Below are 23,756 nucleotides of genomic sequence, written 5' to 3'. Positions count from 1 at the left end.
TGTGTCCAAGAAACACACCTCAAACACACGCAAACAATTTTCTCTGACAATACGCCATTTTTCGTAAGGACCGCGATGACACAGTCGTGTCTTCCGGTGATGTCTATTGTAGTCGACAGAGGTATTGCCTACCAGGACTAAACTTTGTACGCCCCTAGAGGCAGTTGCTGTCCGAGGGGTGTTGTTTGACAGCTGGTCACTGTCAGGTCTATATACATCCCTCCCAATTATCACTACAAAAACCAATTCCAAACTACATAAATAAACTTCCGGAGCCATACATAGTTGTCGGAGATTTCAACGCACATAACACTTTGTGGGGAGACTCACGTTGCGATGCGAGAGGTCGCCTAATTGAAATTTTCAGTTTTCTTCAGGCGCATAATTACTTAACAAGAAGAGCCTACGTATACAGCGTTACACATAACACATATTCTCCATTGACCTAAGTATAGCATCGAGTACACTAAGCCATACCTGGAGTGGTCCGTTCTCAAGAACCCCTTTGGAGCGACCACTTCCCAATTATGCTATGCTTAACAGAGCAAGATAGATGCTCGCCACACGTTCCCCGATGGAAGGTTGACTCGGCTAAATGGGAACTTTTCGACAAATAACATATTTAAGCCGTGATGACATTGCCTCTTTTAACATAGACGATGCTGTGGCGTATATAACAGGTTTTATCATTGACGCTGCTGAAATGTGCATACAACAAACTAATGGACTAGCTAATAAACGTCGCCTGCCTTGGTGGAATGATGAATGCCAGAAAGCACGTAAAAAGCAAAACAAAGCCTGGGGATTGTTTCGCAACTCCCCAACAACTGAAAACCTGATAAATTTTAAACAAGCAAAGTCACAGGGCAGAAGAACGCGTCGACGTGCAAAGAGAGAGTGTTGGGAAAGGTACATTTCCAGTATAAATTCATACACCGACGAAACAAAAGTCTGAATAGGGTAAATAACTAATAGGCCGGAGTCACATCCTCTACCCTTAGTAAGTAGCCAAGGTGATAGCCTGGAAGACCAGGCGGATTGTCTAGGTGAACACTTTCAATATGTATCAAGTGAATCGCATTATACACACTTTCCTGAAGTTCCAAGAACGCCAAGAGCGGCAGCCTCTTAACCGCAAAGGTTCTTCGAGTGAGGCTTACAATCAACCATTTAGCTTAGCCGAACTTAAAGCATCTCTCGCTTGTTGTAACAACTCGGCGCCAGGTGGCGATCGTATTATGTATGAATGGTTAGATACCTACACCCTGAAACACTGAAAGCACTCCTGTCTCTTTTTAATGCCATGGGGCGGCTGGGTGTATCCCGTCCTCATGGAAAGAAGCCATAGTCATCCCGATACTTCAACAAGGCAAAGACCCGTCCTTAGCCAGCAGCTACAGGCCAACAGCTCTAACAAGCTGCCTGTGCAAGCTGTATGAGAAAATCATAAACCGGCGTTTAATCAGTTTCCTAGAAATATCAAAACACTAGACCCCTTCCAGCGTGGCTTCCGAGAAGGTAGGTCAACAATAGACCACCTTGTTCGGACCGAGGCAAACATCAGAGATGCGTTTTTATATAAACAGTTTTTACTTTCGGTCTTTCTATACTAGGAAAGCGTACGACACGACATGGCGCATCTTTCTGCGATGGGGGTCGGTGGAAATATGTTAACACAGTCGAAAGGCACTTGTCTAACCGCACGTTTCGCATAAGAGTGGCAATGTTTTATCTAGAACATTCACCCAGGAGTCTGGTGTGCCACAAGGGGGTGTGCTTAGTTGCGCACTCTTTATTGTAAAATGAACTCCCCGTGTACAGTTATTCCACGCAGCATGTTTTATTCTGTGTATGTCGATGAGGTACAGATAGGTTTCAAATCATGCAACATTGCTATCTGCGAACGACAGGTACAGCTTGGATTAAACAAACTGTCTAAATGGGCTGATGTAAATGGATTTAAAATAAATGCAAAGAAAAGTACGTGCATACTTTTCTCAAACAAAAGAGGCATGACACCAGTGCCAAATCTCACGATTAATCAAGAGGAACTATCCCTGAGCAGTGAGCATAAATTCCTGAGAATAATTCTAGACTCGAAGCTTACCTTATCCCCATCTTAAATATTTGAAGGCAAGGTGTCTGAAGACGATGAACCTTTTAAAAATTTTGTCGCGCGCTACATGGGGTTGACTGGAAATTCCTCCTGAACTTGTACCAGTCTTGTCCGCTCGCGCCTTGATTTCGGAGCTATAATTTAATTCCGCAACGCCAAGTGCATAAAAATTCTAGACCCCGTTCACCATCTGGGCATCCGCCTCGCGACCGGTGCTTTCCGAACAAGTCCGATCCAGAGCCTCTACGTAGAGTCGAATCATGGTCACTTCATCTGCAGCGTTCATATAGTAGTTTTACATATTTTCTTAGAGTACACGCGAACATTGAACATCCCTCTTATTCAACCATAAACGACATGACCACTGCCACACTCTTCGAAAATCGACCTGCATCGAGAAAACCGTTCTCTTTGCGTGTGAGGAATCTTAGTGAGGAAATGGGTATTCCGTTGTTTGAACACTGTCTTATGGCTCCAGCGAAACTGTTACCGCCGTGGCAGTGGCAGCTCATAGAGTGTGGCGCATCATTCGTAGAGGTCACTAAGCACGCACCAGAGGAACATATCAAAATGCATTTCCTTGAACTCCAGTCCAAGTACACATGCACATAGTTTTATACAGACGCTTCTAAGTCACGTGACGGGGTGTCGTATGCAGCCGCCGGCCCATCCTTCTCGGAATCCGGTGTACTCCACCCGAAGCAAGTATCTTTACGGCTGAGGCCTATGCACTATTGTCAGCTGTGAGGCACATAAGGAAATCTAAACTTCAAAAATCAATCATATTTACAGACTCTCTAAGTGTCGTAAACGCTTTAAAGTCACCCTGTAAACAGAAAAATCCTATACTCAATGAGCTCTATTCCTTAGTGTGTAGAGCGTATGTATCTAACCAGCATATCATTATATGCTGCGTGCCTGGCGATAGAAGCATTGAGGGTAATGTGCTAGCTGACCGAATGGCTACGTCAATAACATCGTACGCTACTAATCCTACAGCTGCTGTTTCTGCAACAGATTTGAAACATTTCTTGCGTAAGAAATTGCGAAGCCATTGGCAACGTCTGTGGGATGCAGAAACAAATAATAAGCTTCACTTGATTAAGCCACAGTTAGGTTTCTGGCCCTCCGCAACGAGAACACAGCGGAACTGATGTCCTATTCTGTCGTCTCAGAGTGGGAACATACATATGGTACTCACAACTTCTATTGAGTGGTAATGATCCTCCAGCCTGGGGTAGTATGTGGCGAGAGGCTCACCGTCCTCCACGTCCCTCTTGGAGGGTCGGGAAGGCCGAAAGAGAAAGAAAGAAACATTTTCCGCTAGCATATCGCTATTGTATCTCTCTCCATCCTGCTATGTTTCTCGGTAAAGAACCGCTTTTTAACACCAACGCAGTCCTCGCATCTTGAAAGATGTTGTGCTACATGTTATTAGCCCAATAAGTTCATAGCGCATCCTCTCTCGAGAGGATGTTGCTGTGATTGTTTTTATAGCACATGCCTCCAGGCCTTGTGTTCAAGAGCTCTGTTTAGGCACTTGTGCTTCTGGCTAATTTTCGCACTTTATTATTTTGTAAGTCGTATCATTCCTTCGCAAGGCATTGTTCATGTCCATAGTACACATAATTAGTCCATTACACAGTAAAAGTTTTTACACCCAGAAGGGTGTAAATAGGCTTGTCGCAGAGACGACACCCTAAGGGTGTAAGTTAGCACCTATTTTACAAGGTGCCTTTTCGGCACACCCTAAAACAAGGGTGCCCATGTAAAGAAACTGTAGGGTGTTGTGATAACACCCCAACCGAAGGGTGGCAGCTACACCCTTCATTTATTTTTCCTTATTTAACACCCACTGTGGAGGGTGCCAGATGGGTGTACAGCCCCTGTACCAGATGTCAAATAGCTTGAACCGAACTTTAAAGTGGAACACTTTATAGATGAATGAGACCTATGGCATATTGCTTACAGTTGCCTGAACTTAAATGTTTTTTTAAGTTAAATTATAGTTAAACAATATATATGTATAATGCATGTGGAGATTTAAAATATTATTCCATGAGCCGTGCTTTGAAAAGTGCATGTTGTCTCATGCAGGAGTTCAATATGCATCATGGTCTCAGTCATCGGAGATGTATCACTTTTTTTTAAATCTGCTCAAGCTATACAATTCAAACACAAGTTATACGTATCGTACACATGCACTATACACACACAAAAACATCACATTTAGCATGTCTTAGATCTCTGGCTAATATGTATTCTGCTTCACTCCATGGACATGCAAAAGAAGTCACTGCTGCATTCGTACAAAAATGCAAAGCTTAACTAAATGGTGAAGCATATATATGAGACCTATATGTAACAATTTGAAAAGAAAATGTGAATGAACTTTATTGTATTTCATACAAGGAGCAATAAAATACAGACATTATTTGTAAAGTATCACTGCAGTTAACAATATATAGTTTGCAACTGATCACAGTAATTCACATGGATCACAGTATATCTGTGGTATAATATACGTGTATACTGAGTACAAGTGAGAGAGTACGAGTGAGTAAAACAGAGCAGCCATTTGCAAAAAAAAACTGTGTGGTGGCCTTCACACAAAAAAATTATAGTACATTAATAGAGGTGACACCACGTATATATCTGCTCTTCATCTGTGCATATTTCACCTGAGTACACAATAAGATTTGTTCAACAGTATATCACACAACTCTGTAAGGGTGTTTCTACAAACACATTGCTGATATGTAAAAACAGCCGTTCTGAAATAAAACAACGGTTCCTTTGGAGACATGCCACCAGCAGTGTCGACCACGAGGTTATGGGTGATACATGGTAATTAGTTGCTAAATAACAAAAATAAAATACATTTTATTTTTAGTTTGAGTGGACTCATCGTAATCGGGAAATTGAAGCAAGCTCTCTGCACAACACATATAGACTTTAGAATCTGGAAAAAATGCAATTACCCACACAACTGCAGCACGATGAACTTTGGCTATCACAGCACGCGAAACTGTACCCGAGGCTACAGTGAGCACAAAGACGCGCCCTTCGAGGGGGCGTTCTGCTCACATCACCCAACAGTGGGCAGCAATAGGGATTCGTGCAGTGTGCTGGTAGCCCGCTGCTGGGCGACGTAAGCAAAATGTTGCCTTGAGTTTCAGCAGCATCTCAGTTTCAGTTTCGCGTGCTCAGACAGCCTAAATTCATCACGCCACAGTTCTGCGGGTAATTGTATTTTTCCAGATCCAAAAGTTCACATGTCTTGTGCAGAGAGCTTGCTTTAATTTCCTGGTTACAATGAGTCTGCTGAAACTAAAAGTAAGATATATTAGATTGTTAATTAGCAACTAATTACCAGATATCACCCATCCACCCATGGTCGGCACCACTGACAGCATTGCTGTCTTCTAACGAGCCGTCCTTGTACTTCAGAACGGCTATTTTTAAATATTACGTAAATTCTTTGTAGAAACACCAGTATATGTAGTATATAAGCGACTAGCTTTCACTCGGATGAGGCATTGGCAACACATGTACAAAAACTAAACGAGCTAAAGATACTACAGCCTGCCAGCAGATTCATAAAGGTTAAGCAAAGGCTGCCGGTATTCATGACAATGTAACAGTACTTCAGCCTGATAATTGTTCCACGCAACATTGTTTTACAATCCAAAACTTGTAAAAACCTTGTAAAACCTTATAAAAATTGGATACTCTGCTGCGTTTTGACTAGTATGTCAGGCCTCAGCTGCTAAGTTATACATAATAAACATAAAACATAGTTCATAAAAGGACAGTCAAACCACAAAAACTTTCACTTGTATTGGGTAGGTTACACAATGCAACACATGCGCAAAATATAAAATATTGACCAAGCAGCATGTTACGAAAAGTTGAGCACTGGCTGCCAGTGTTGATGTGCCCTATAAGGGAATACAAACGTTAACAGTTGTATCATGCAGTACTTATAAGCTGGGACATTGTTCCCTGACTGGCAAATAGGTTTCATAAACAAACTATGTTAAGGAAGAGCAAGCAAGCTATAATCTTTGTATAAAACTGCTGACAATTGTTTCACACACATTAATGTTAAGGCAGACCTCATTAGAACTAGACGTATTGTAATATTCTTTTCAGCACATAGCAACACCCAGCAACGTTTTCGATAAGTACGTGCAGACTACAGTACACCCCGTTTGTTTTTTGCTGACCTACACTTGGGCACTATTACATTGTCTGTCAAGTCATCAGAACAAAAAAAGGTGCAGTCTATAGGTGGTTGGCACAAGCAGCGGAAGAAGTTACTGGATCATGCTATTATCGTGATCAAAAAGAAAGAAAATGATACATTAAAAATTGCACAAAACTATTGCTCAAGCTATTGCACAAAATTGTCAGGCTAGCATTCGTATGGTAACGTACATGAACCTCGGTGTCGCATTGCCTGCACAACTCTGTTCACAAACTTTGTAACAACCACTTGGCATTATTACATTCAAACGAAAAAACAATCGTTCCAGTACTGCACTGGTGTTGAAGTATTTAGGCCCATATACTATGTTCAATAAAAAAAATGCACTCATGATTGCGATGACCCCTTCCTCCGCATTTTTGACCATGAACAGCCGCTCCTTGTCGACACAGAGGTGGAGAAACTCTGCCTGTTCCAGGTTGTGGCCAGAATACACCACACAGGGGGTGAGTGGAACCCTCTCGTCCTGCAATGACAACAAAGAAAGCTTACTGATCATGAAAGTATATTAATGCTTTTGTGTAAGCACAATATAAAGGGGTTGCTATGCTTGTCACGGAGCGGCATATTTTCGAGAGATTTCGAGTGGTTTTGACGCCAATTAACGGCCGCCAAAAAAAACGTCGTGTCCTCACTGTGTGGCGTATAATTTCGAGAAGGCGACAGGCCGATTACTGGGCGTCAAAAATGTCGTGGCCCCACGGGGTGGCATCTCGTTTCGAGACATCGACACGCCGATTAACGGACCTAGAGGTGTGCGTCCGTGTGGTGCATGCAGTGCCGGGGCTCGACCTTGGAGAGAGGGCAATCTACCATCCTTCGTCCATGCTGAAAGGGGCACGGCCAAGATTTTTGGGGGGAGTCATGAATTAATTAGGTGAACTCTGCATACCGGCAGTTCCCCTACATAGGGAACTAGAGAAAGGAGAGGCTATTTAAGCGCACGTTTTGGTCCCAGCTAATTATTCTAGAAGCTGAACCTATGTGCTGCTGAGAAGCCATCAGGGGGCTAGTGCCGTCCAGTATCTCCTGGGCTGCCTGGCCACGTCGGAATTTCGAGGAACTAGTTGACGTACGAGACTACAAACCAACGTCTGCAACGAAGCTCACGGTAGATCGCCTTAAGTTAGCTCAACCTGCTTGAGAGAAGACGTCAAATCTAGACTCCCGGGAAATCCAGCCCAGCAATTGCAGCCACCTCAGCAAGATCGGCCCGCCAGCATTCTTCCGGAAAGCTTCGCGCGCCGACTTCACGGTTTATGGTCTTGCTGCTGCCCGGCCACGCGTATGACATCGTTGTTTTCTTTTGAACATTATTTTAGTGAAATGCTGTTATGTGTTATTCTTGTATATTTGATCCGCGCCCTGTTTCATATGTGTATGTATTGTTAATTGCTCATCACATTTCTCCGTCATCATTGTGTTTCAGGGGCGCTATAACGTAAAAAGATTCCAAACTGTTTTGATTCCAATTTCTGCAATCAGCCTCCACGATTGGTCAAAACATTTTCAAGCCACTCCCAACTTCGCCTGTCTGTCACGTCACGTCACTAAAACCGCGACAGCTCCCCATCTGATATAACGTGTACACACTGATTATGCATGATTAAACCGCACAAAAGAAAAATAATCATTCCTGATTCGACGCCTTTTCACCATTAGCCCTCTGCTATTATCCAATGTTTTCTGGATACGCCCACTTCGCCTATCTGTCACGCGACCTCACAAAACTGCGAAAACTCACCACGTCAAAGTGACGTGTATGCGAAAAAAAATGAATTATGCCGAATAAAACGGAAAATTTCTCTTAATAGCCACAGACTGCCCCATTCCGAAAGGAATAAAAGATGGCTGCCCGCGGATCACTCAGGCTCTCGCTACTCGTACCTGCCGGTGAGCATGTAATTATTTGCGCATGATAAACATTTTTGTGTATGAGTAAAACGTTATCGAGCCTTTTCGCCATGCATACAACATCGCTCTGCCAACTCTTCCTTGCTGAGGATCCGTTTTAGCGGCATTCTTATTCTTCCATTGCACGTTGCCGCGATTTTCGACCAGCCACCGCAAGCTAAGTAAGGCGAAGCGGACCAATCGGAGAAGCTGGCACCACCCTCTTCATGCGGTTATCTATTTTCACTGTGCTGGCTCGGCCCCATCGAAACCCTCTCCACTAGAGCGTGCTCCTCTTGTCAGCTAATTAGATAAGAAAAACCGCTGAGTATAAGCAATGTTATTGGTTTTCAAAGCGAACAAAGGTGACCTCCTATAAACGAGGAGAGTGCTTGATTGAGTTGTTCAGACAACGCCGCGGGTCACCGCCCGATGCTTGCATCGGTGACATCAGGAGTTTGCAATCAAAACTGTTTGGAATCATTTTACGTTATAGCGCCCCAGGTGTGTTTGTATTGTGTCTTTTTTATTATTTTATTAATTGTGTATACTTATCTGGCGAAAAATCTGTTTTTTTTGTTTACTCCCGACTCTGACTCTTTCACTCTGTTCGTTTGAGTACGGAAGACCAACCGGCTTGTATACCCCATCGATTGACTTCGCGCCGACGATGAACGGGTGACAGCTATGACACTTATGCAAGCAAGTATAATGTCATGCAGCCTTAAGTGCAAACAATGTAGGCTGTAGAGAAGCTTAACACAACCCAGCATTATTCGAATAACCTGTGTAATCCAAGCAAGGTCATTTTTGCAGCATAGATGCGCCTCACATCGAGTGCAAGAGCAGTTCAAAATTGTTCGTTTGTTCATCCTTACGTTTTGTATATTGACTTATGATTTAATTGCCGTTTTTTATTATTTATACATGTATTGTTGTTGTTCTTCCTAACATGTACAGCACTTATTAATCATTGTATCGCCCCCCCCCCTATGTAATACACTCCCTTTGAGGGCCTTTACCGGTAGAATGAATAAATAAAAATGAATAAATAGCTGGTGAAATTAGGTAGCATGTCAGTTCACATTTAAAAAAAACCATCTGGATCTTTATACAGTTGCCAAACTGTTTCTACGATTGAAGCCATTTGAGGAATAACAGCATTGTTTAGATCTGATTTCATTAACAATAATGTGAAGGAACTTACGTCCTCATGTACAAATAGCGCTGGCACTGCTGGTTGTTCCTTCCCATTTGAAGCAATTGTCCTCAGAGTTGCAACAGCAAGGAGGTCTGTAAACAGATGACAATTCGTGTTAGCTTCAATGATCACACGGATATGTGCAATACAATTGCACAAAATTCTTGTTCTTTTTGTACTTGTAAAACCTCTGTTTACCTTTGATTCAACAATATCTTTGTTTTATAAAAGTGCTGAATATATCAATCACAAAGCAAGAGGTTATAATCGTCACACAGAAAATTTCGATCGCGATCGAGGGGACCGCACTACCATGTAGTTCAAACATGGTAAATTCCTCGTTGGCGTAACCTATTCTCCGCGCACAGGCGCGGTATTTTGGACAGCCATTCCCGCGCCTGCGGGTCAGCCATGCCAGATTATACTTTTCTCACGCCTTACGGCGCTCTACCTTCAAAATACCATCACTGATTTTCCCGGGGGAGCAGTTTAGGCATTTTCTTTCAGTTAATATGTTTTGAAAAGTCACGGAGAGCATACGGAATGACCAACCGGCTTGTATACCCCGTCGATTGACTTCGCGCCGACGATGAACGGGTGACAGCTGTGACACTTATGCAAGCAAGTATATTGTCATGCAGCCTTAACTGCAAACAATGTAGGCTGTAGAGAAGCTTAACACAACCCAGCATTATTCGAATAACCTGTGTAATCCAAGCAAGGTCATTTTTGCAGCATAGATGCTCCTCACATCGAGTGCAAGAGCAGTTCAAAATTGTTCGTTTGTTCATCCTTACGTTTTGTATATTGACTTATGATTTAATTGCTGTTTTTTATTATTTATACATGTATTGTTGTGTTCTTCCTAATATGTACAGCACTTATTAATGATTGTATCGCCCCCCCCCCATGTAATACACTCCCTGTGAGGGCCTTTACCGGTAGCATGAATAAATAAAAATGAATAAATAGGTGGTGAAATTAGGTAGCATGTCAGTTCACATTTAAAAAAAAGCATCTGGATCTTTATACAGTTGCCAAACTGTTTCTACGATTGAAGCCATTTGAGGAATTACAGCATTGTTTAGATCCGATTTCATTAACAAAAATGTGAAGGAACTTACGTCCTCATGTACAAATAGCGCTGGCACTGCTGGTTGTTCCTTCCCATTTGAAGCAATTGTCCTCAGAGTTGCAACAGCAAGGAGGTCTGTAAACAGATGACAATTCGTGTTAGCTTCAATGAGTCGCACGGACATATGCAATACAATTGCACAAAATTCTTGTTCTTTTTTACTTGTAAAACCTCTGTTTACCTTTGATTCAACAATATCTTTGTTTTATAAAAGTGCTGAATATAGCAATCACAAAGCCAGAGGTTATAATCGTCACACAGAAAATTTCGATCGCGATCGAGGGGACCGCACTACCATGTAGATCAAATGTGGTAAATTCCTCGTTGGCGTAACCTATTCTCCGCGCACAGGCGCGGTATTTCGGACAGCCATTCCCGCGCCTGCGGGTCAGCCATGCCAGATTATACCTTTCTCACGGCTTACAGCGCTCTACCTTCAAAATACCATCACTGATTTTCCTGGGGGAGCAGTTTAGGCATTTTCTTTGAGTTAATATGTTTTGAAAAGTCACGGAGAGCATACGGAACGACCAACCGGCTTGTATACCCCGTCGATTGACTTCGCGCCGACGACGAACGGGTGACAGCTGTGACACTTATGCAAGCAAGTATAATGTCATGCAGCCTTAACTGCAAACAATGTAGGCTGTAGAGAAGCTTAACACAACCCAGCATTATTCGAATAACCCGTGTAATCCAAGCAAGGTCATTTTTGCAGCATAGATGCTCCTCACATCGAGTGCAAGAGCAGTTCAAAATTGTTCGTTTGTTCATCCTTACGTTTTGTATATTGACTTATGATTTAATTGCTGTTTTTTTATTATTTATACATGTATTGTTGTTGTTCTTCCTAATATGTACAGCACTTATTAATGATTGTATCGCCCCCCCCCCCCATGTAATACACTCCCTGTGAGGGCCTTTACCGGTAGCATGAATGAATAAAAATGAATAAATAGGTGGTGGAAATTAGGTAGCATGTTCACATTAAAAAAAAGCATCTGGATCTTTATACAGTTGCCAAACTGTTTCTACGATTGAAGCCATTTGAGGAATTACAGCATTGTTTAGATCCGATTTCATTAACAAAAATGTGAAGGAACATACGTCCTCATGTACAAATAGCGCTGGCAGTGCTGGTTGTTCCTTCCCATTTGAAGCAATTGTCCTCAGAGTTGCAACAGCAAGGAGGTCTGTAAACAGATGACAATTCGTGTTAGCTTCAATGATCACACGGATATGTGCAATACAATTGCACAAAATTCATGTTCTTTTTTACTTGTAAAACCTCTGTTTACCTTTGATTCAACAATATCTTTGTTTTATAAAAGTGCTGAATATAGCAATCACAAACCAAGAGGTTATAATCGTCACACAGAAAATTTCGATCGCGATCGAGGGGACCGCACTACCATGTAGATAAAACGTGGTAAATTCCTCGTTGGCGTAACCTATTCTCCGCGCACAGGCGCGGTATTTCGGACAGCCATTCCCGCGCCTGCGGGTCAGCCATGCCAGATTATACCTTTCTCACGCCTTACGGCGCTCTACCTTCAAAATACCATCACTGATTTTCCCGGGGGAGCAGTTTAGGCATTTTCTTTGAGTTAATATGTTTTGAAAAGTCACGGAGAGCATACGGAACGACCAACCGGCTTGTATACCCCGTCGATTGACTTCGCGCCAACGACGAACGGATGACAGCTGTGACACTTATGCAAGCAAGTATAATGTCATGCAGCCTTAACTGCAAACAATTTAGGCTGCAGAGAAGCTTAACACATACGAAAAGGCTGGCATGAGCGAAAATACTGCTCCAGGACAGTAGCCCCGGTCTCCACTACGGCCCCTACTGCTCCCCCGGGAAAATCAGTGATGTTATTTTGAAGGTAGAGGCGCGAGAAAGCTATATAATCCGGCATGACTGATACAGCACGAGCGCCGCAGTCGTGAGTATGTCCATCCGACGTAACGCGCCCGTGCGAGAATAGGTGACGCCAACGAATAATCTACCCCGAACGTAATCCTTTTTCCCATTCACGCGTCCTTTTTGCCGTAAGACGCCGTTTACTGGCATTTTCTAAACAATATTTCTGATCGCGACGCCGGCTTACCACATACAAACAAGATGACAACGGGCTTACCTCGTCAGCAAGTTACGAGCACGTAGACTGTTGAACATCCGTTGAGGGGGTAGCGCTGAGCCAACACGGCTGAGCTCAGCGCTACCGTTGAGGGCAGGCTTTCCGTATCCAAGCATGCACATACGTGCACCTGAACACACGACTTCTTCGATGCCATTGCGTGCAGAGTTTTGTAGACGAAGTGAAACACATTCAGCACAAATATCCCCGCGCTATGACGGCACATCACGAGCACACACGCGCACGTCACACAGCGACAAATTCGGAACTTCGCCATTTTGAACATGCCGAGAGTCAACCAGCGTAACCATCCATCGCTTCTGTTCTTCGCTCCCGTTGCGTCAATCTCTGTTCCTTGGGGCCTTGCTCCACTCTTGAGTACAAATCAAGACATATTTACGGTGAACTAACAATCTGCACAACATAAAACGATAAAAGCCGACTGACTACACATTCGCAGCTGCATCAACCGCTTGTTAGATCCTTCGAGACCGGAGGCGCAGCGCACGGTGCCCCCTGGTGACGCGCTCTGTGAGCACGGAGAACAAATCAGATTCGGTTTCGTTTTCCAGTTTATGCTGTAGTTGCTGGAACTGTAAAATTATTGCTCGACAAATTATTTAACTCTGAAAGAGGATAACGCTTCCTCTTCGACAAGGTAGTGCAGTTTGTTCAAAGAGATAGAAAAAGCAAGGAGAGGAAAGGCAAGCAAGTCAACCAGACAAGCGTCCGATTTCCTACTGGGGATGGCAAACCCCAGTGCCCCTGTGTTGCAATGCAGTGCACTGCAATCTATCTAGTGTAGTGCTAATTTGGGGTGGTTGGTGCATGTAATGAACGGGTAAATAATGAGTTGTGTCATAACTTTTTATCAATGTTAGAACGTATATTTTACGAGGACTGATATCCATAAAAATACTTTTTCATTAATATTTTGATAGGGCATATTGTTATTTCAATATTGAAGCGAGACAATATGTGAAGTTTAGCCATTTGACAGAAATGCTGTCAGCGGCACCAGCCTCGCAAAATATACACCTGAATAGTGTCGCATAATGCACTGGTGTTCCACATATATGCACCAAAAAGCTTTTCTCGAAAAATAGAAAGGAGAACGTCATGCAAGCACTTTTCGAAGGAATATCTTAAAAACTTGATTCGCTCACCAAGTTCGCACTTACTGGGTGCATTTTGCGTACAGGCTGACTTGAATTTTGTAATTACCGCATGCTCTTTAAATTGAAAATGAAAGCTAGCCGATTGCAATAAGTACATATGGATTTTAATACTTTACGATAGATACACTTAACATGAATTGCCTTGAACACTGTATTACCGAATAAAGCGCCTTTATTATCACCAATGCTCTGGGCATGTTATATATAGCCTTTGTCGAAGACGCATGCGCACACATGTGTGTACGCATACATATTTGTGCGTCACTTACACCCTTCTTGAGCATAAAGAAACACCCTTGGTGCCAATCGGAGGGTGCAAAAGATGTACGCACCCTATATATAGGGTGTAGTATTGTAAAATAATGACAAAAGGGTGTGAAAGGGTGTAAGCAAGGGTGTTAAAATCAAAATACACCCTTTTTACACCCTTTTGGGTGTAAAATTTTTTACTGTGCATAATCTTATTACGTATAGATTTTACGCACTTTACAGCGACTGTTTTTAGGCCCATTTACAGCCATGTCACTTCTAATGTTCATATAGTCCACTATTCATGTACCACTAACAAGCCATTACCATCGTCTTGGCGCTCTTTGGCCACATCTGGCCCTTGCGCCAATAAACCACAATAATCATCATCATCATTTGTGTTTGAATGTTTCTGGCCTTTCAGTTATGCTGCCTTCGGTAGTACTGCTTGCGCTTGGAGTTTATTTCGCTATAGAAGTGATACATTTCAAGTCGTTGGGTTCTTCCTTTCCTGTTTCCGTTATATTGACTGTGATGTTACGACGGTTGGCAATATAAATAATATCAAAACACATAGGTTTAGCTGTTTAGTGCAATACCTCGGTAGTCTGAACAAAATTTAATCTCTTACTGACCAGTAACTCGTATTCCTGCATTTTTTACACCAGGACTTCTACGATATATAGCGCTAATTTTAATACCAAGGAAACGCCGCCTGTTCAAATGGAATATTATAAAAATCGGAGTAAGTATTTTTTTCCTTTTTTGAACAAATGGTCCGAATATTTTCCTTAATAGCTCATCACCTCAATGGTGTGCAGCCACCGCCACTGCCGAAAATATTATACTGCCAACAACGTTTACAGTACAATGGCGTCGTCTCGCCCGTGCAGGTGGCGCATTTTCCTGTAATGTTTACCCCTCCATTTGGTGGTGGCGTTCTCTCACTGAGTTGTCCGTCACGAAAGGGCAAAATAGAGTGATAGGGAAAGTTAGCTGGTCGTTGTAGCCTGGTGGCAGGAGTCATGTCAAGTGACGCAATGAGTTGGATCCGGAGCAAGTGGCTAGGATTGATGACCACCAAGTACAGAAAAAAAGTGAAAAATGCTAGAAACTATTTCCACGGAACTGCTTAGTGTTTTGAATGACTACAGAAGTAATTGTGCTATTTGTGGTAATCTGCGGTAATGGTTGCACGCCTAACAGGCCCGGACAATTTCGCAGGTAAAAAGTATTCAAACACCAAAATATCGTGCGCACGTAGTGGTCGCTGCTCTTCTCCACCTGCCATGTCACACGTGCCAGTTTCCAAATAAATTGCACTATGTAAAACAAAGTTAACCTTAATTTAAGCATAATCATATGGCGCGCAATATTGTTTCTTTTTTCAAATGGTGATGTCATACTGCTTCTCTTACTCTAACTATCAGTACACCCGCCCCTCACCCGTATTGTGCCACAAAGAAACAAAATTCCGGCCTACCCACTGTCATGATTGATGGCTCCCAAATTACAATTCAATTGAAAGAATGCAGCGACACCCTCCATTGAATTTGCAAAGGCATGTTAGGTAAAAGACGTGTAGGCAGCTGGGTTCCTAGCTCGCGCTTCCGGTGCTGATGATGATGCTTATTGGACATCGGCATTGGATCTAGACTGGGACAAATAGGCCCACAGCCTGCTTGATTTATTCACGTTCAGCTACATCTATCGCTATCTAGCCTGTCGCCTATCTGATCTCAATCTTAGTTTTCGCATGGAAGACCCCTATCAATGTGATGTGCCATTACGTTACTCTACCAGTGATTCCGGTTCTACAAATCTCTTCCCTACTTTTCTTCCACCATCACTCTAATCCTTTCTCACCTAATTGCTCACCAGTTAATCTTGCCATCTTATTTGAATTCCAACGAGACCCGCAGGGAGTGTCTGGGTGCCCTACGGGTCTCGCTGGTCCAATACTTTGGTATTCTATTACAATTACTAGTCGTTTCCAGGCTTTTTTTTTTGCAGCACACACGTGCCTCATTCCGGGTAGCATATTTGCGCCGATATGTTTTTGGGGGGACGTAGACAGTTCGGGCCTCAATTAGCAAGGCACGCCACTTTGTGTTACCATACACAAAGTGGCATTTAAAGCAACCCACATCGTCTATTTTGAGCTCCTCTCTCCTAATAACCACAACCGGCCTTAAAACTTACCACATGCTATTACATGTGGTTTGCCAAGGCCGATGAGATACTCGTTGCTAATAGCCACAGATCTCTTTCAGCCTCGTATACAGTTGGTTAGTAAGAGTCGCATCTGATAGAGTGTCAATGTTGGCTCTGTTTACCGGAAGCATACAAGTCCCTGGCCTGGAGCTCTACTCACTGCATTAGGAGCAATGGTTATGCCCGAGATACGTTCCGTCATAAATATGCCAAATCAATTGGCCTTTGGTAAGCGGGTGTCTTTCGAGGTTCCTCTATCTGCGGTTGCTTATATGTTGTGTAAACATTTGAGTGCAAGAGCCCCCTAGCAACATGCAGATAAAACAGCCAACATTTCAGCCGTGCAATAGGCCAAGTATATGTGCGACTGATTCGCTCACCGGCCGCACAGCATTCGGAGGTATCGTAGCCATTAATGTGCTCATGTTGTCCACGAAGCAATTGCAAATACGCCACCTTTGCACCCCGAAGCCATTGTTCACTGTCACTTGAAACTAATGACAACCATTTATGCCTAAGTAAACCAAAATTAGCGGATCCTAGAGGCTTCTTGTATTCTCAAATAGGTTTTGAGGTCACTTAAATGTATTTACGGGCATGTTTTTTATGTGACGTTCACATTGAGGCATTCGGCGTCCAGAGCGACCGGAAATCTTTTGCCGCGGAAATACCGCTTCACTCACATTGGAGAAAATTGCCAATGAAGAGACAACAGTGGCGCTGGTGGTGTCGACCAGCTCTACTAGCTGCGATGAATTCCGTTCGCAGCAAAGAAATAAATTGGTCTGCTAACGATCGGCGCGGAAAGAGCCTTTACAGCGTATATAACCATGGTTGAATTGGATTTCGCGACTTTCTAGACGCTGGATTTCCCAGAGAGAAAGTGCCTTTAGTATTTCACATGTTCGTCGCCGGAATCTGCACAGCATATCTTATTGTGGTGCAAGGTCTCATCTCACCGGCTCTCCTAATCTTTGCTTACAGCGGTTGCTACAGTGTGCGATATGTGCATAAATTATGTTGCTTGGAACTGGCTTTCATATCGGCTCGCTATGACATCACCTAAGTTACTTAATTTTAGTTTAAAATGAAGAATTTACACTACTCGTACCTAAAAAAAAAGTGTCGCAGTTTCGCCCGAAAGGCAAAGCATCAATTGCGATAGCAAATTAGTAGAGAGCTATTCGGAGTAGGGATAGTAGTTTTATCGGCTGCATAAACTTGCACACATTCACTTACTAACTGAATTAACAAGCGTGGTGTCAGCGCGCACAAGCAAACATGAATAAATCACACTGAATGGCCGCAGACAACGACTGTCAAAACGCTGGCAGTCAGCGCAGCCGCCGCAGCGGGCGAAGGTTCGTGCGGTCTATCGCTTCAACGGAAACTAATGCACAGCGCATACAAAACGGCGAATGCACAGCGCATACAAAAGTAAGAACCGTGTGGAGATAACAGACGGTGCGGGCGACCGCCACAGCCGCGGGCAAAGTACGAGAGCAGTTGTTGGCAGATGAGAAGCTGCGCCCCCCCCCCCTTCGTTCCCGTGCTGCCTTCCCGCTTTCTTGCTTTCACGTGGGAGACAAAGTGGCAAGTTCCCCTTACGCCTGGTTGCAAGATACGCCTTTGGTGCCGGAGCACAGCGTCGCCCCGCTTCCCTCCCTCCCTTACTCCCAGGGCCTTTCGCGCGACGGTCGCGTTTGCTTTCCCCCGTGCGTTCGCTCTCCGTGATAGCGCCCGCGCGCTTTCGCTCGAGCATACGGCACGCGGCGATGATTTTATCGCCCTTGGATTTTATAGGGAACCTCATGGCGACGGCGACGCCGATGGCAGGAATCCGGTTGAAGTGTCCATAAAATTGCTATCGCAATAAAAAGAAAAAAAAACGAGAGAATGCAGCTCTTCCTACGATTATTTCACGAATGTATACAATAATTATTATGTTTTCTCCTCAGCGATATAATTTGTGACACATTACTTCCGTTTATTAAATTTGCTATGTTTTCTGCCATGCGCGTTGTTTAGTGTGTAGTGTCGACGGGGCGAGACAGTGTTCCGTGCGGATCTACTCTGCATACTCCATTTGTGCGCTCAGTTTTCTTGCGAAATGAAAAATTGTGATCCACCCGAATCTAGAGAGAAGCTGCAGTGAAAACTCAATATTGTAAGACGACGCCCGGGACGAAGGCAGAGCTCTTGTATTTTAACAGAGCGTGAGGCAGCCAACGAACGCCAACCCGACAAAAGATGATGATGATTATGAGGGTGGGTATATACAAATGAAGACGATGATGAACTCCACAGTTAGCGCTCACTACATATATAAAACCGGTTTATTTTTTTACTTTTGTGCTCCATTACGGAGGATGAAAATTCATCTTATCAGGAGCATTCATCCACCTTGCGAAATTCCACTGAACTGATTTGCCACGGTTACTTTGCATGAACAAGTATAAACGCATGTTTAATAAAACGATCGTATATGGTATGACAGCATCCTCTATTATCATGTAGGGAATAAATTTCCGTTCGCTAGTTTTGTTTTTCCCACGGTAGAAAAAATACTACTAGCTTGTGACCTCGCATCTCTGGCCGGGCCTATTGCAGTGCACATAGCCGCGAGGTTCCCTGTGAAAAGGTTATCAGTAACTTTACATACAATATTGTTCAGTGTGTAGTTTTGCTTGCAGTGCCATAGTTATGGTGTTGTGTTGCTGTAGGTCCAACCTCAATAGATGGCAATTTGTGCTCTGAATATTCCATGGCGTATTCTCTATATTTTTTCTTTTTGATTTTCCAGCATATGGTATTACCAGAGAGGTCATGAGGCTGAATTATACTACGCCAAGAACGTACAACTGCAGTGTTTTCATCACTATTGAACATATAGGGAGTGAGTACGCTTTCCTTGGTACTGCATGTCGGAAACTTATGAAAGTTCTTTTTTTCTATTTTAATATTGTTCGATTTGTTAAATATATAAAAGCTCACACACACGTAGATAACCCAATTGCCAGCTCTTGTATATTACCAATGCATCGATGTATAACTCGTTTAATCCATGCCCAAGCTCTATGTGCACGTGAACAATAGAATGCGTGTAAATGTATCCCAGTATTCCGTGGTAGTATACGCGTAGACAGAGCAGCAATCAAGAATACTAGGATGTAACAGGCCTGCCTAAAACTCACGCTAGCTCAGAGTCTTTTACGAGCAATTCGCAAATAAACCAGCTTGAGCATACCTAACACACCGATAGATCATTGGTCATAACGATATGCTACGAAGTATATGGCCGCGAATTAGATTCCCGAGCACGGTGGGCACAATCAGATTGAGGAGCAATTAAAAAAATAAAAGAAACGCTCTTGCATCTAAATTTAGGTGCAACGTAACGAACCCCAAGTGACCTAAACTGTTCCGAAGCTGCAACGAAGTGCTCCAAAGCCCATTTGTTTATTCGGTACGTTATCCCCCAGTAGTTATTTTTACGGCCGGCAATGATAAATCAAGGATCTGCACCATCCAAACGTCAATAATGACGAGATGTATTCTACGAGACAGACTCAAGTTTGAAAACTGCATTGTCCAAAATGGAAATAAAAGGATTGAAATATTTGAAAAATGTTTTTCACGCCCCAAGAAAGCAGCCTGGCGTTCCTCCAAACTATTTTCTTCGGGAGTTTTAAAATTGCCTGCACACGACGTTACATCGTTGACCAAACTGTTACGCTGTGAAACGAATCATCGTATTGTTTTATTTCAAGGCCAGCGCACTGAAACATTTTCACCAGTGCCAGTGCATTGAAGCCCTTTTTCTTCTTTATACCACGTTCCTTGACATACTGCACGGGGAATAGCAGCGCCGAAAAGGGATTGCCCAGTTTCTCTCCGGGTGATGAGCTCAGGGTCTTCTTTGTTTCTAGCGCTGTTCACAGGAAGCGGAATATTCCCTAAAAACAATCACATTTTGTCCGTTTTCTTGATCCATGCCGTGTCTCCATGTTTGTGCATTGATCATAATAAATCCATTCACTGATGCTTAACTTGCAATCGTCCTCAAACGCATGTTTTTTCATTTCTTGTTAACTTCATGCTTGTAGTTATGAGCTCTCATTAACTGGAGCGCAGATCCAAGGTGGAAATCTATTGTCATCATGTAAAGAACATAACTCGTTTTTTATCGAGACAAGAAGTACATCTCTCCCGTTTTTTTTTTTTTTTTTTGCTCACAGCAAAACAAGCAAGCAGCCACCTTACCGATTCGTTCGCTTGCGCACAAAAACGACTGATGTCGACCAAGTACTTGAAGTGGGGTGAATTTTGTATCGTTTAATTAGGTCGTCAACGTGTGTTCAAAAAATCACGTTAGCCGCAAGTGATATATTATAGTTGGTGGCACTTGATGGAAGTTCAATGTGTGCGTAAACAGCTTGACAACTCAGAAGTATGTCCAAGAAAAAGAGAAAGCTTGTCGAAGGAGGACTTGTGTTTGGAAAACAACGCGATGAATTACTTCATTTTCTGCGGCGTGAAATCGGGGCTAACTGCACTTCGCAATGTGAAGGGGCACCATCTGCAGTTGCATCGTCACCACGTTATTCACATAGGCAAACAAATTTTCCGCGACGCAAAGAAATGCTGAGCTGATGTGTGCTAGGCGTGTTAGTATGCGAACATGAACAGCATTTAGCGCCAGCAGACGAGGACATATAGCAAATGTGGACACCACGATAAGCTTTCTACAACAGTTTACTCCCGGCAATATACGTACATACTCTGACAGACCATGCACAACAGCGGCAACAGTACAACCTTTCAAAACGCTCCTTCCGATGAGGCTGCCTTTTTACAGTGAAGCTGTCTATGGGTAGGATCCTGGATTTTATGGTGTCCGCGTGGAAAAACTATCACCAGCAATGGCTCGAGAGTCGTCGTCTTCTTCCATAGCTGGTTGGTTCCATGGTGCCCTTCAGCGCAACCATGCCAACGCGGTCGTTCCATTTCTCGCGCGTTCGTCGTCGTCGTCTTCTTCCACAGCTGCCTAAGTTGCTGTTCATCATTCCAACGCAGAATTTCACTTTTCTGTCATCGTAATGGGGAGGACGCGTTTATGGGGGTATGAGCCATTAGAGCATTGCATGGGCCAATTTTTTCAGTCCGGGCCCGGCCCGGGCCCGATTTTACATGAGGCGGCACGCCCGAGCCCGACCAAAAGGTTTATGGCGAAACCCGGGCCAGGCCCGGGCCCGGAAATAATCTACGTTACGCGCCCGGCCCGGCCCGCCACCCCTTTACCTTAGGCCCGAGCCCGGCCCGAGCCCGGCTCGAAACCGGCCCGAACCCGGCCCGAACCCGGTCCTAACCCGGCGCGATACCGAAAAAGACAACCGAGTGGTATTAAAAAAATGAAGTAAAGAAGAGAATGAAAGTAAGTTATTCTTAGTTTCCCGTTTATCATTCTTTCACCCAATTTTTCACCATACAACACTGCATGATATATTCATTCTTACTCTATACTACGTATCTCGCCGCATCGATCAATCTTACAAGGTTCAGGTCCCTTTTTGCAGCACAAATACATTATCCCTGTCATTCGTACCTCGCACTTCACTAGAGTGGAACCACCTTCCCGCAAAAATTGTATCCATCGGCGATAATATCTTTTTTCGTGACGCCTTAACCAACATTACTTGCTAGACCGCGGTTTCATGTACTTGTATATTGTATCTTTTTTGTAATAGCGTTTTTCCTTGCTCATTGTATTCCTATTGAATTATTTGTGAAATTGTATTTTTATGTTGTTTTTGTTTCTCTTGTAATACTTACTGTTTGAATGTACTTGTAACCCACTTGCCTCTGTAAAGCCTTCACATGCCTTGAGGGTATAATATAATGAAACGAAAAGAAATTAAAAATATATTATAAAATACGTTTGTATAAGCCGTACCCTTGATTTTCGAGGCTAGCAGTGTTATCCGTTGCACGATGCGAGAATTCCGTAGTTTCTTTTTTTTTTTTTAGTAAGTGGCAACACAAGGCAGCCGTGTTTTTTTTTTTTTTTTTGGCGCCTCCAGGTAGCAAAAGCATAGCCTTCGAGATTTTGCTCCCGCCTCCGATACACCGAAGTCGCTGGTCTGTGGGCCTCAGCATTTATTCCAGCTGGCAGGTGACGCGCTAGGGGAATAGGCAAGAATAGCCAGAGCCAGTACAAGCGAGTGCTCTACTTCAATAAAGGCAATACCACAAAACATTTTTACGAGAAAAAAAAAAAGGTTGTGTCTTTACCTCCGTGTAATGGTCGCAGCCCCAATTCTCACCCCCAATCAGCAAAAAAAAAGCTGCGGCCATTACGCAAGTATATACGGTAGAGTAATTCCTGTCTCGTATCGCTGATGATGGTGACTTCGCAATGTACTTAGTTAAAGAGAAACAGCCGGCGATTTTGTGTATGTCCCCCTCAGGTGGGTAGCTTCCATAGTCCGGATGCCATGGCCCTCGGCTGTCGGCTTTGCTCGGTACACGAGCCTCCCAGGGTGCTCTATTTGCTTGCACTGCCGTGACACCCTGACCCTCGCAAACCATATAATAGAGCGTATTCGGTTTCCCGCAGAACTGGCAGTTGTATTTGTGTATACTCGCAGCCAACATCCTGTGGCAATAAGGGGAAAGCTACGGCGGCAGAGCGCACAGAAGTGAGAGCGCTTCGGAAAAGTGTCCCGCGTAATTATACACGTTCGTTTAGGCTAGGGAAGAGGAAACGTACATACCTTATTAGCAAAAACAGTTAAACAAGACAGAGCACACCGCTTAGTGTAAAAGTTGACTTATTTTGCGCCGTTTCCTTCCGGCGTCTGGGTAAACGCAACATCAACGCAAGTGGAAGCTGCGTCGATTCAGCGTTGGTTCAGAGAAACCAAAAGCACTGCCGAACGCTGCCGGACTACTTGGCGGGGTAACACATGTTCAGCAGCCACACATGTGCCCGTAGCTTTCCCTTCAATGCCACATAAAGTTCTCCGTTAGCATAGTATGGAAAGTATCTTGTATAATAAAGAGGCGTGTGGGAAGGCCTTTGTTTGGAGTGTTCGCAGCTGCATGGCCTCCTACTCAGCGTGAGGTATGGTGATGGGAATTTTGTTCTGTGGAATGTGTTGTGTTCTAGAATGTCCTTGTATAGTTTACGGACGGATGTCGGAGCACGATCGCCTCTCGGTAATGCCCGGTTGGTTTGACCTTGGGCTGCAGCATGAGTCGTTATTTTCGCCCGCAAGGCAATCGTGTCCCGGTGTCCACAGGATATGAATGCCAAGAGTGTTGTGTAGCTTGACTATTATATTGAGTGCCATTGTG

At 43.7% G+C, this 23,756-nt stretch overlaps 1 protein-coding gene and 1 long non-coding RNA gene across 3 annotated transcripts in view; one reads left to right on the top strand and one right to left on the bottom strand.

Annotated features, from left to right (window-relative positions):
• The window catches only part of LOC125939952 (uncharacterized), a 195,881-nt gene that overhangs the window by 120,099 nt on the left and 52,026 nt on the right, over positions 1 to 23,756 (top strand). The window lies entirely within an intron of this gene.
• Positions 6,713 to 13,250, bottom strand: LOC125939955 (uncharacterized). The gene is made up of 5 exons (XR_007463198.1): positions 12,760 to 13,250; positions 11,723 to 11,808; positions 10,605 to 10,690; positions 9,487 to 9,572; positions 6,713 to 6,852 (listed from the first exon to the last, which is right to left on the bottom strand). It is a non-coding gene; the product is annotated as an uncharacterized LOC125939955 (long non-coding RNA).

This window comes from Dermacentor silvarum, chromosome 9 (assembly GCF_013339745.2).
Source record: "Dermacentor silvarum isolate Dsil-2018 chromosome 9, BIME_Dsil_1.4, whole genome shotgun sequence".
In the NCBI taxonomy this organism is placed as follows: Eukaryota; Metazoa; Arthropoda; class Arachnida; order Ixodida; family Ixodidae; genus Dermacentor; species Dermacentor silvarum.
This window is presented reverse-complemented; position numbering and strand designations above follow the sequence as displayed.